Consider the following 10,929-nt stretch of genomic DNA (forward strand, 5'->3'; position numbering starts at 1 on the left):
ATAGTCGCTCAGGGTCACCCAGCTGGGAAGTGTCTGAGCCCGGACTTGAACCTAGGACCTTTTCGTCTCTAGGCCTGGCTCTCAATCCACTGAGCTAGCCCAGCTGCCCCTACTTTAGGTTGCAGTTTCTTTAGCAGATGTAGTTTTTACAGGGTGGGGTTGCTAGCCCCACGCCCAACCTTCCTCCTTTTTCATCCGGGCTAGGGATGAAAACTTTGCCAGAGTTTTATTGCTGAGTGTCTTTAATCAGCAATTGGGTGAGTTTCTTTTTCTTATAAATGAGCAAAACCACTACATGAGTCTCAGAGAGAGATATTGTTATGTTGTTTTACTTGGATGGATCAAGTTAAATGATTCCTCCGGCCAATGGAATGTTTGTGAAGAACATTGGGACAAGATTCTTTTCCTCTCCATAGTATTTCTCTCCTGAATTTCTTTCTTTGATTTTTCCATGCATTTCAAGGACCATGAATTATCAAAATTGTCTAAAGGGAATGATTTGGCTATAACATCATAGCACTTTCGAGGGGGGAAGAGGCCTTTAAGATCATCCAGTTTAGGGGACTTTAAATGGAAGTATGTGAATTTGTTTTTCCTTAATTATTTTGAAGACTCGGTGTTAACATAATTGATTTTCTTTGTAATCCTACATATATTATTATATGTATTTGAAAATTGTATATTTAAAAGTGTTTATAGGCTTCACCAGACTTCCAAAGGGATCTATGCCTTGGAAGAAAAAACAAGCTTAAGATTCTCTAATCTAATGTAACCCCAATTTTTTGAGAGACTACTAGAACCCAGAAAGGTTCAGTGATTTGTCCAAGCTCACAGGGATAACATACAACAAAGGCACAATCAGAACCCAGTACCTATGACTCCAAGTTCATTACTCATTCCACTATGCCACATTGCTTCTATAAATTACCACATTTGCACAAAGGAATTAACATAGTAATGGTCTCTCCTTATAGGCAGGCAAGAAGGAAAATATAACTAGAAAGAGAAGACCACAACTACCACCACCTTTGACATCATCACCATTTTAAGATTTGCAAAGTATTCCACATATCATTTAATCTCCATAACAACCTGGTAAAGTCTGTTTTTATTATTACCATTTTATAGATGAAAAAATTGAGGCTTTAGAGTAGTCCCCTAATTTGCTAGGACTACATAAGTGTTCAGTAGCAGAGCTGGGCTTTAAACCCAAATCACATGGTTCAAGAGACCCAGTGCCCTTTCTACTACAGTGCTTTGCCTCGCAAAATTATTATTTTCACCCATAGCCGTCTTTCTCAATCACCACAGAGGCAACATGATGTGGAAAACTCTGGGGCAGGCCAGAAGGAAATATTTTTCAGTTCAGTTAGAACACCAATGTGTGCTGAAGAGAGAATTAAATCCACTGCATTTTTAAAAGCCCCAAATCCTTAGGTATATATGGTAAGGAAAGTAAACTCCTTTTAGCTACAGTATTTGATTTCCAGAATGTGCATTTACATATTGACACCTAAATTTGCTCCTAATTACCCATTTTACAACTAAGATATTGGCTAAAAGAACTTCATTGTTTAATGAGGTCTTGATTTGGAAATTGAATTCCCTGTGATGAATCTACCCCAAATACATTTACTCAACAGATTTTAACCTATAATCAAAAGTGGCACATTGTTGATACAAAGGCTACTCAGCTTCCCATATTGAAAAGAAAGGATCTCAAGACTTAAAATCCGGAAACAGTAACATTCCTTAGCTCTGTAGCAGCAGAAATATCTTCCAGACAATTCAGGTATTCTTCCCAAACATTTGGTTTTTATTAAAACTTGGGACCTTTTAGTATTTTAGTTTCTATTGCAGTTTGGTAAAATAGATAAACAAGGAAATTGCCAGACATGAACTACATATCTCGGTATTTGGCACATGTGCTAAATCCATCAGCATTTTGCTTCCTGCCATTTAGAAGAAACAAATTTGCTTCTCATGAAAGTAATAACTGGGTTGAATACCCTGAATTCCATCTGCACACATGTGCAATTGCTCAAACAGCATGATATATGCTAAAAAGAACATAGGGGTTAGTATCAGAAAGCCAGGCTTCAAGTTTTGGCTTGGAATTTGACTGCAATGGAAGGAACCTTGGATTTGAAAGCAGAGAATCTGGGTTCAAATTTCATTCTGATGTCATTATGATGTTACTCTGGACCAGTCATTTAGCTTTCCTGGCCCTCTCTTTCCTAATCTATAAAATGGATATACTAATACAAATTATTTATCTCATACAGCTATAGAGAGCTATATATAAGTTTATAATTCTCCCCCTACCCCAACCCATGGGGATAGCCAGGTGGCTCAGTGATTGAGAGCCAAAGAGCTGGAGACTGGGCTCAGATCTGACCAGAAACACTTTCTAGCTTTGTGACCCTGAGCAAGTCACTTAACCTACTTTGCTTAGTCCTTATTGTTCTTCTGCCTTGGAACTAATACACGGTACTGATTCTAAGATGGAAGATAAGGGTTTAAAAACCACAGGAATTAGGAGAAATACTTCAGTTTCAGAGCATATCTTAAAGTGCAAAGCTATACCTATTCTTAGATGATGCTTTGAGAGACTGTCAGTTGTAACGTTTACTGGTATGAAGAACTTGGATTTCTGTGTTTTATATTTTGTTTATTAATCATATTGTTATTTTATTATTATTTCACTCCTCATCTTTTTTTCATTTGACTTCAAATATAAGTGGTTTGAAGAAATTAGCTATTCTCCTATGCTTTTCTAGCTAATTTTTGTTTAACTATTGAGTATTCGGACAAAATAATTAATTATGCTAATTGAATAAGAGGATTGAAATAGAAGCTTCCCCAAATAGAATTCTGTCATCTTCATGCTGTGTCCAATAGCAGAAAGAATGATAGAGATGATACTTGCTTCTTTCTGCTCTTACATGATTTTTATTTTTTTTTTTTTTGCTAGGTAGGTCTTTATGATTTGAGAGCTTTACAACCCCTATACTTTGGAGGCTATGAATGTGTCATCTATCCAACATATTACCCTTAAATTTTCATAGCTTTGTGTTATATTCAGATTATTCTCAATGATTTTGCCCGAGATCATGTTCCACTTACAGTAAAAAAAATTGAATTCTTAAGGATATCTGTAGCTTATATTTGTAAGATTTGTCATATATTTACATTGTGAAGAGTAGTCACCATCTGTATTATAATTCTGGCTACTTCTGCCTTTCTAAGCATATTTTTGTTATTCCCTTCTTAAAAAACTGATGATGATGATGATGATGATCAGAGTATGATCCAAACTAGTCCTGAAATTCCCAGGAAAGCATTGTTTTATATGAAACTGAATAGATTATATTAATCTTCTCAAATTCTTAGTGCTCTCAATTTATGTAAATTACATAAAAGGCATTTAACTAAATTACTTGTGTTGATAGGCATATGTAAAATCTGCATGACTTAATCTCTATATCATTAATGAAGTAGACATAACATGCTGTCTCATGCATCAGTATAGCTAATAAATATCCCAAAGTGGGGTGGCTCAGTGTATTGAGAGCTAGGGAGGTCATGGGTTCAAATGTGACCTCAGACACTTCCTGGCTGTTTTGACCCTGGACAAGTTACTTAACCCCCACTATCTAGCCCTCACCACTCTCCTGCTTTGGGACCAATGCTCAGTATTGATTATAAGATGGAAGATGATGATTTAAAATACACACACGCACACACATATACCACATACATTCCTGTGCAAAGGACATAAAACTTCAGCTGTGTCAGAGGGGCACATTGTTAAACAAACTAAAATTAATCAAAAGTATAACAAAATAAGTTTTATATGAGAGGGGTGCTGAGACAGAAACAGAAGACTCAAGTGATCTGTTCCACAACTGCATAAAGAAATTAAGAGCTTAATTTTTTTAATTAACTGAAGTTTAAATCTTGTTCCAGTTCTTAATTATTTTGTAAGGGGTATGTAAATCCTAGGAAGACCTTCATGAACTGATACAGAGTGAAATGAGCACAACCAGGGGAACACTGTACAAGGAAACTGAAACATTTGGGAATGATCAAATGTAACAGACTTTGCTACTAATAGCAATAAACTGATCTAGGACAATCCTGAGGGACTTAGGAAAAAGAATGCTATCTGAGAGAAAGAACTGTGGGAGTAGAAAGGCAGAAGAAAAACATATGATTCATCACGTGTTTATATGGGTTTATGATTTGGGGTTTGGGTTTTAAAAGATTATATATTACAAAAATGACTAATATGGGAAAATATATGTATAACCCAGTGAAATTGTATGTCAGGTCTGGGAGGGGGAGGGAACAGGAGGGAGAAAACACGAATCATGTAACCATGGAAAAATATTTTTAAATAAATAAATATTTTTACAAATAAAACAAAATAAAGAGATCTCATTAATTTCCACAAAGAAATTTTTCTTCAAAGAAATATATCAGATTAAGAGAAGAGAAAGATCTCAACTTTTTGACTTCAGTACTGTAAAATTTCTCAGGAAAAGGCAATACTCCACTAACCTCTGTCTTGCTCACTGTAGGATTCTAGTTGTTGGAGTTCTTCCTTTTCCAAAATTAATTTATGTTTATTTTTCTGTTCACATGTGGTTTTCCATCCTGTAGATTATAAGCTCCTTGAGGGCAGAGGAATCATTCCTTTTGCCTTTATATACCTTGTCTAACCCAATATTTGACACATAGTATGCATTTGAATTAAATGTTTGTTAAATTGGAGTAGAATGAATGAATGAATGGAAAAAATTTTTGGTCAGTACTTACTATGTGCCATAGCCCTGGGGACTATGGGAAGAAAAGCCAGTCTATACCTACTCCTAATAACTTCATATCATTCTATTTAGGAAAAAAACACAAATATTAATTTGTGGGCTATGTGAAAAGATCCATCGGCCTTAAACCTGTGGTTTCAGAACAGATCATAAAACCCAGATTCTGGAAGCATGGATGACTAAAAGACTTAAAAGCTTGAAGGCATTTTAAAAATGAAAATTAGAATCGATGTGTCTATTTTTCCTTGCCATTGCTAAAATAACATGTCAAAATATATCTCCTTGACTTTATAATACATGATGACCCAATAAAACATAAATCAATATATTCAATTCTAGTCTCTTAAGAAATAAGATAACATTGCTCTGGATGTGTAGGAGGAAGAAACTGCCCTTCACAACATACTACAACTAGGTCCCCCCCTCAAAAAAAATCCCTCTTATTCAGTGATCTGCCTTAACTAAAAGAAGCAACTCTAGATATTTGGTGAGGTTGTCACTAGTCAATTCTATTAAATTCCAGAAAAATATATTAAATGCCTACTCTGCTCTTGGCTCTATAATTAGATTTTAGGAGTGAAAACAGTACAGTCCTTTTCTTCAAGTAACTGACAATGAATAAAAAAAAAGTTTGTTTTAGGATGCTGTAGTAAGGGTTAGATTTGGCTTCTACCCTTTCTAATCTATCCACTTCCTAGCTATAGCATTGATATTTCTATAGCATAAATCAGATGGTGTCATGCCCTTGCTCACACAATGGCTCCCTATCACCTGAAGTACAAAATAGAACCTTCTCTGTTTGGAATTTAAAATACTTCACAGTCTGGTTCCAACCTGTTTTTCCTAATCAATTTCCCAGTTGTAAACTCTTCCCCTTCCCCACCTCAACCCCAATCCTATCCACACCCACTTTTTAGTTTCCAGCCAAATTGTCACACATGATGTTCACCAGATACGACATTTCATCTCTTCCATCCCAGCTTTCATGAACAATATCCAGTGGTTAGAATTCTCTCCTTTCTTAACTCTATCTCTTGAGATCCCACAATATCCTTCAAGATTCAAATTGGGCTTTACCCACCCACGTTCTTTCCTATTCTTCCCATTTCAATTATGTTGCATTTATGCCATATTTCCTTCCATGTTCTCATTTTTGACTCCCAAGAGAATGTAAGTGCCTTGAGGGCAAAGACTGTTTTTTGTTTTATTTTGGTTTTTGTATCCTCAGGCTCGATCACAGTGTCTGAAACATGGTAGGTGCTTATTAAACACTTGTTGAATTCATGTTTCTCTCATTCATCATCATAGCTAGCAAACATCCAAATGAACATAAATATGCTGTGTCCTCTTTGTCTGATAGGAGTTATATACACTCCCACAGCCAAAAAAAAGGTACTCTTTAATCTAATCCAAGAATCATTCTTTTAATCACCTACTAGGTGCAATTCATTGCGCTAAATGAATGACAAGAATACAAAGATAAAAAGAAACACAAATAATTCCTGCTCTTACCCTCCACGGGGAGGTCATGGATTCAAATCTTGCCTCAGATACTTTCTAGTTGTGTGAACCTGGACAAGTCACTTAACCCCTACTGCCTAGCTTTACTATTCTTCTGCCTTGGGACTAATTGTATTGATTCTAAGGTGGAAAGTAAAGGTGTTAAAAATAAATAAATACATCATAATTTGACATGAGGAGAATATTAACCACTTTAGGGAGAATTTAACATGAAGGGAGTTTGATATGAAAGAAGGAAATACAAACCACTAGCAAAGGTATTGTATGACATATGTTTTGAGCATTTAAGGAGGTTAAGAAATTTAAGTGGTTTCAGTAAGGAAGCCACTTACATATTTCAGGATTGTGTTTTAAAACAAGTATATATTATTTACATGTATATGTGTATAAATATGCGTGTGTATGTGTGTATTGTGTATCTCTATATCTAGTGCTTCCTAGGGAAGGAAACAGCTTATGCAGAAGTCCAGAATTGAGATACAATGTGTACAGAGAAGAGCAAGTCAATCAGTCATTTTGGAATGAAAAGTGTATGAGGAGAAACATTGTGAAAAAAGTTGAGATAGGAAGGTAGGAGCCAAATTTTACAGACCTTTGGATGAGCCCACCACTTAGTCATCCATAAGAGCTCTGTAAATGGCGCACCATATCTTTACATCATGGCTTCCATTAAATAAGGCAAGCTCTCTGTCAAAAGGTGGTTCCTAAGCTAGACTGTCACTGGTACCTGTTCCTCAGTGGATTGGGTTCCTGTCACATTAGAATGTAAATCAAGGTTATCTATTTTAATTCAAGACTGTGAATTAGGGAGTTGTGTACCCCCAAGCACTTAAGGGCTTCTTCCAGTGGAATGTGGAATGCACAAATGAAAGCAATTTGCTCCAATGGCCATGAAGTGGGGACATCCTGGGCCATTGCTAGCTGTCCTGGCTTTTGTTTTGCCACTGGATTTCAGTGACTCTGGGAGAATGAGGCTGACAACTTCATATGACTCTGCTTCACTTAAATCCAGTTCATCTGCACGTCAAGATATCATCTTTATGATGGCACTGGTCCCCTTCGAAAATGAAGGATGAACAACATTCAAATTGCAAGAGTGTAGGTTAAAAACTCCTAGAAGTATCACTTAACTTTCTTGCTATGGCCATAGGGTGATCTATTAGGTTCAGAGATTCCTGACCACATGCCAATTAATTCTACAGCCTTTGAGACACTGAGACAGTAGTTTCTGCAGCATAACAATCTTCCCCATAAAAGAGAAGAGTAAGACTGACTTATTAGAAATTAATATAAATAGCCAAAACTTAATTCTAATTTATTATAGGTCTGTGGATCTGGAAAGGGGTTGATATGAATTAGAAATAGGTTCCTTCAGGGGCAGGTAGGTGGTTCAGTGTGTGTACAAAATTGCATTCAAATTTAACCTCAGACACTTCCTAGCTATGTGACCCTGGGCAAGTCATATAACCCCTATTATCTAGCTCTTACCACTTTTCTGTCTTGGAACTGATACACATCATTGATTTTAAAACAGAAAGTAAAGGTTTAAAAAAGAAAAAAGACATAGGTTCTTTTGGAAATATTTTTATGTCTTTTTTTTAACTCTCTTCCAAAGTCCTCAATAGATTAATTTCAGGTTCTAGAGGAAAGAAAAATATCCTTCATATACACTGAATTATTGAGTATTGGCAGGGAATCATACTTCTTAGAGTTTTTTTTTAATTTAGAAATAAGTTAGCTTTATATAGTACTTTAAGGTTTGAAAAGTCCTTTACATGTGTTATTTCATTTTTTCCTCAAAACAATACTTGGTGGTAGGTATTCTTATTGTCCCCAGTTTAAAGATGAAGACTATGAGAAAGATAAAGGTCAGGGGACTAGCCCAGGGCCACATAGCTAATCAGTGTCCAAGTCTAGATTTGAGCTTGGATCTTCTTGACTTAAGGTCCAGTTTTCTATCCCCTGTATCATTTGGTGGTCTAGAAATATAAAGTTGTATTTATTTAAAAAATAAAGTTAATGGACAAAAATGATGAAATAAACAGAATCAGAAGAACATTAGAATATAAGTTCTCCATTAGAATGTGAACTCTATGGGGTAAGGCTTTTTACATGTTCTTTGCATTTTCAGGGCTAAGCAGAGTGTCTCATCTTTTCAGCCTAGTAGTATATACTTAATAAATAATTACTAATTCACCATATAAAGTAACTATAAAAGTTGAAACGATGTTAAAAAGAGAGAGTTTATTCATTTCAATGACCAATTTTGATCATGGAAAAGGAAAGATTAAACATATTTCCTTCTTTCTACTCTTCTTGATATAGAGGTGGGATACTACAAATGCTAAATGTTGCATATATTCTCATTTATCTGTTGGTTTTAATTAACTTAACTTGTCATTTTAGTCTAAGGTTCGAGGTGGATGTTAATAAAACTTAAAAGAAATTACATGGATGAAAGACTCATAGAAATACTATTGACAATGAAGTGTCATGGTTATGTAAAACTTTTGGCCCCAAGCATCAAGAACTTTACAATGAGTAGACAGATGTGTAACAGGATAGGAAGAACCAAGTTTACCTTCCAGGCCATCAGCAGCATTATGCTCACATCTATGTCAAACAACACTTGTAATATTGCAATCCATAAGAAGTATCTGTTGGCCCAATGTAGAGCTCTCTTTTTTCATTGTAGGGGAAATTAGTAAATTGAAGTTTAAGGAATATTCAAACCAAACTCCCTCACTGCATATTTAATAGTAATTCCAGGGGACACTTGGTGTTCATATCTTTATATTATAAAAATCAATGAAAAATATTGCAAAAATAAATTATCATTGGCTGACTTTAGTGGAAGCCCAATCTTTTCTTTCCATTTTTGGTCACTGTCTCCAAGAAAAAAACAAGTGTTAAGGTAGAGATTTTCTTGGCCTCTTTTTTTCCCCCAGGATTTCTTGGTAAGAATGTTGAGCATTTAATTCTGGAGTTATGAGCATTAAGATTAAAATATTGATGTTTCAGGGTTGTTTAAAATTATGTATATGGGAATAAAATATGTATATGTGTATATACGTATGATCCATGTGTTTGTGTTGAGCTATGTGAATGTATTATATCTGTCATTGGCTCTGTAATATCTGGATCAATGGATTTAGAAAGAAAATTAAAAGGCCAATAACAGCAAAACAGGTGGCCAGAGATAGCCTGCCATCCAGTAGTTAGAGGTGTTTTCATTTCTCTTTGAAACGCGGATTTGCCAAATGTCAATCAGCTGTGGTGAGGAGGTATGGAATAAGGGATGGGGCAAATGTAAAAACTCTTCCCTCAAGGCAGCATTTCCATCCCTATGAAACAATAACTCACCAGAACAAATTCCTCATAGAAGCATATTCATTTACAACCTGTTTTAAATATTTCAGCATGTAATAGTGAAACTATTTTTCACAATGAATAATTCAGTTCAATCCTACTTTGGGGGCAGGGTTGGGGGAGAAGATATAATAACTTTTGTGTTTTGTCAAAGAAAAAATGTCCTGACATTCTGCTAGAAGGTATTTCCACTGGTGCCATTGCTCCAATGATGATGAGCAAAGCGATTGTACTTGGGAGGATTGGGGACTAGAAAGAGGGGAAAAAAAAGTTTGGGGACAAAGCTGTTCCACAAAGCTGCCCCGTGAACTAATGGAATTAGATTATCTTAGAATTCTCTCCACCCCAATTCCAAGTAGTCACTAATGCCTTTCTTTGCTCTTTTGCTGTTTGCAAAGAGGTTCCCTAAAGCCTGAATTGATATAATTATTGGCTTGGATTGTTCAAGATCTAGGCCAGATGGCTATGGGTTTCTAAAGTCCCAGTTGCTTGTGTTAGCTTTCGAAGTTTGCCTATAGGGTTTGGGGATCAGCACTTTGAAAAGGCTGCAAACTTGTAAAACAGTATTATTCATGGGGGCAGAATGTTCATCAGCGTGACCCAGGACTAAATACATTCATTATCGGCATTTCTATTCTGCACAATTTGCCACACGGCACTGGTTTCTGAAAAAAGGAGACAATGGCTTATAAAATGCTTTTGAATGCTTAAAAAGCAGGAGAGTTCACACTGAGACTCCTCTGCTGGCTTTCTTACTCTTCTGCTTGCTTTCTTTCTTCCTTCCTTCCTTTCTTTCTTTCTTTCTTCCTTTCTTTTTTTTTTTTTTTCCAAACAGCCTCTTAGTGACTTTGGCTGAGCTCTGCTAAAAGTAAGCAAAAGTGGGGGGAAAAATAAATCGCAGATTTACTTTAAAAAAATTTCAGGGGAGGTAGAAGGAGAGAAATGAGGAAAAAGGGGACTGAGAGATGATGTCAAAAAGCAAATAAGTGAGTGGATGAAGTCAGCTGAGACATAATGCAAGGAGTAATGAAAGAACAGAAATCCTGTTTCTCTGATGATAAATTTAAAAGGAATTTCAGAACTGAAAGCACATCATAAATAATTATATTTGAAATGAGAATAACAGATCAGTTTCTGTGACCTGGTTAGACTGAGAGTTTCACATCAAGTTCCACTGAATTTTAAAGTATAAAGAATTAAATTCAAGTTT

Source organism: Gracilinanus agilis, chromosome 6, assembly GCF_016433145.1.
Source record: "Gracilinanus agilis isolate LMUSP501 chromosome 6, AgileGrace, whole genome shotgun sequence".
Classification (NCBI taxonomy): Eukaryota; Metazoa; Chordata; class Mammalia; order Didelphimorphia; family Didelphidae; genus Gracilinanus; species Gracilinanus agilis.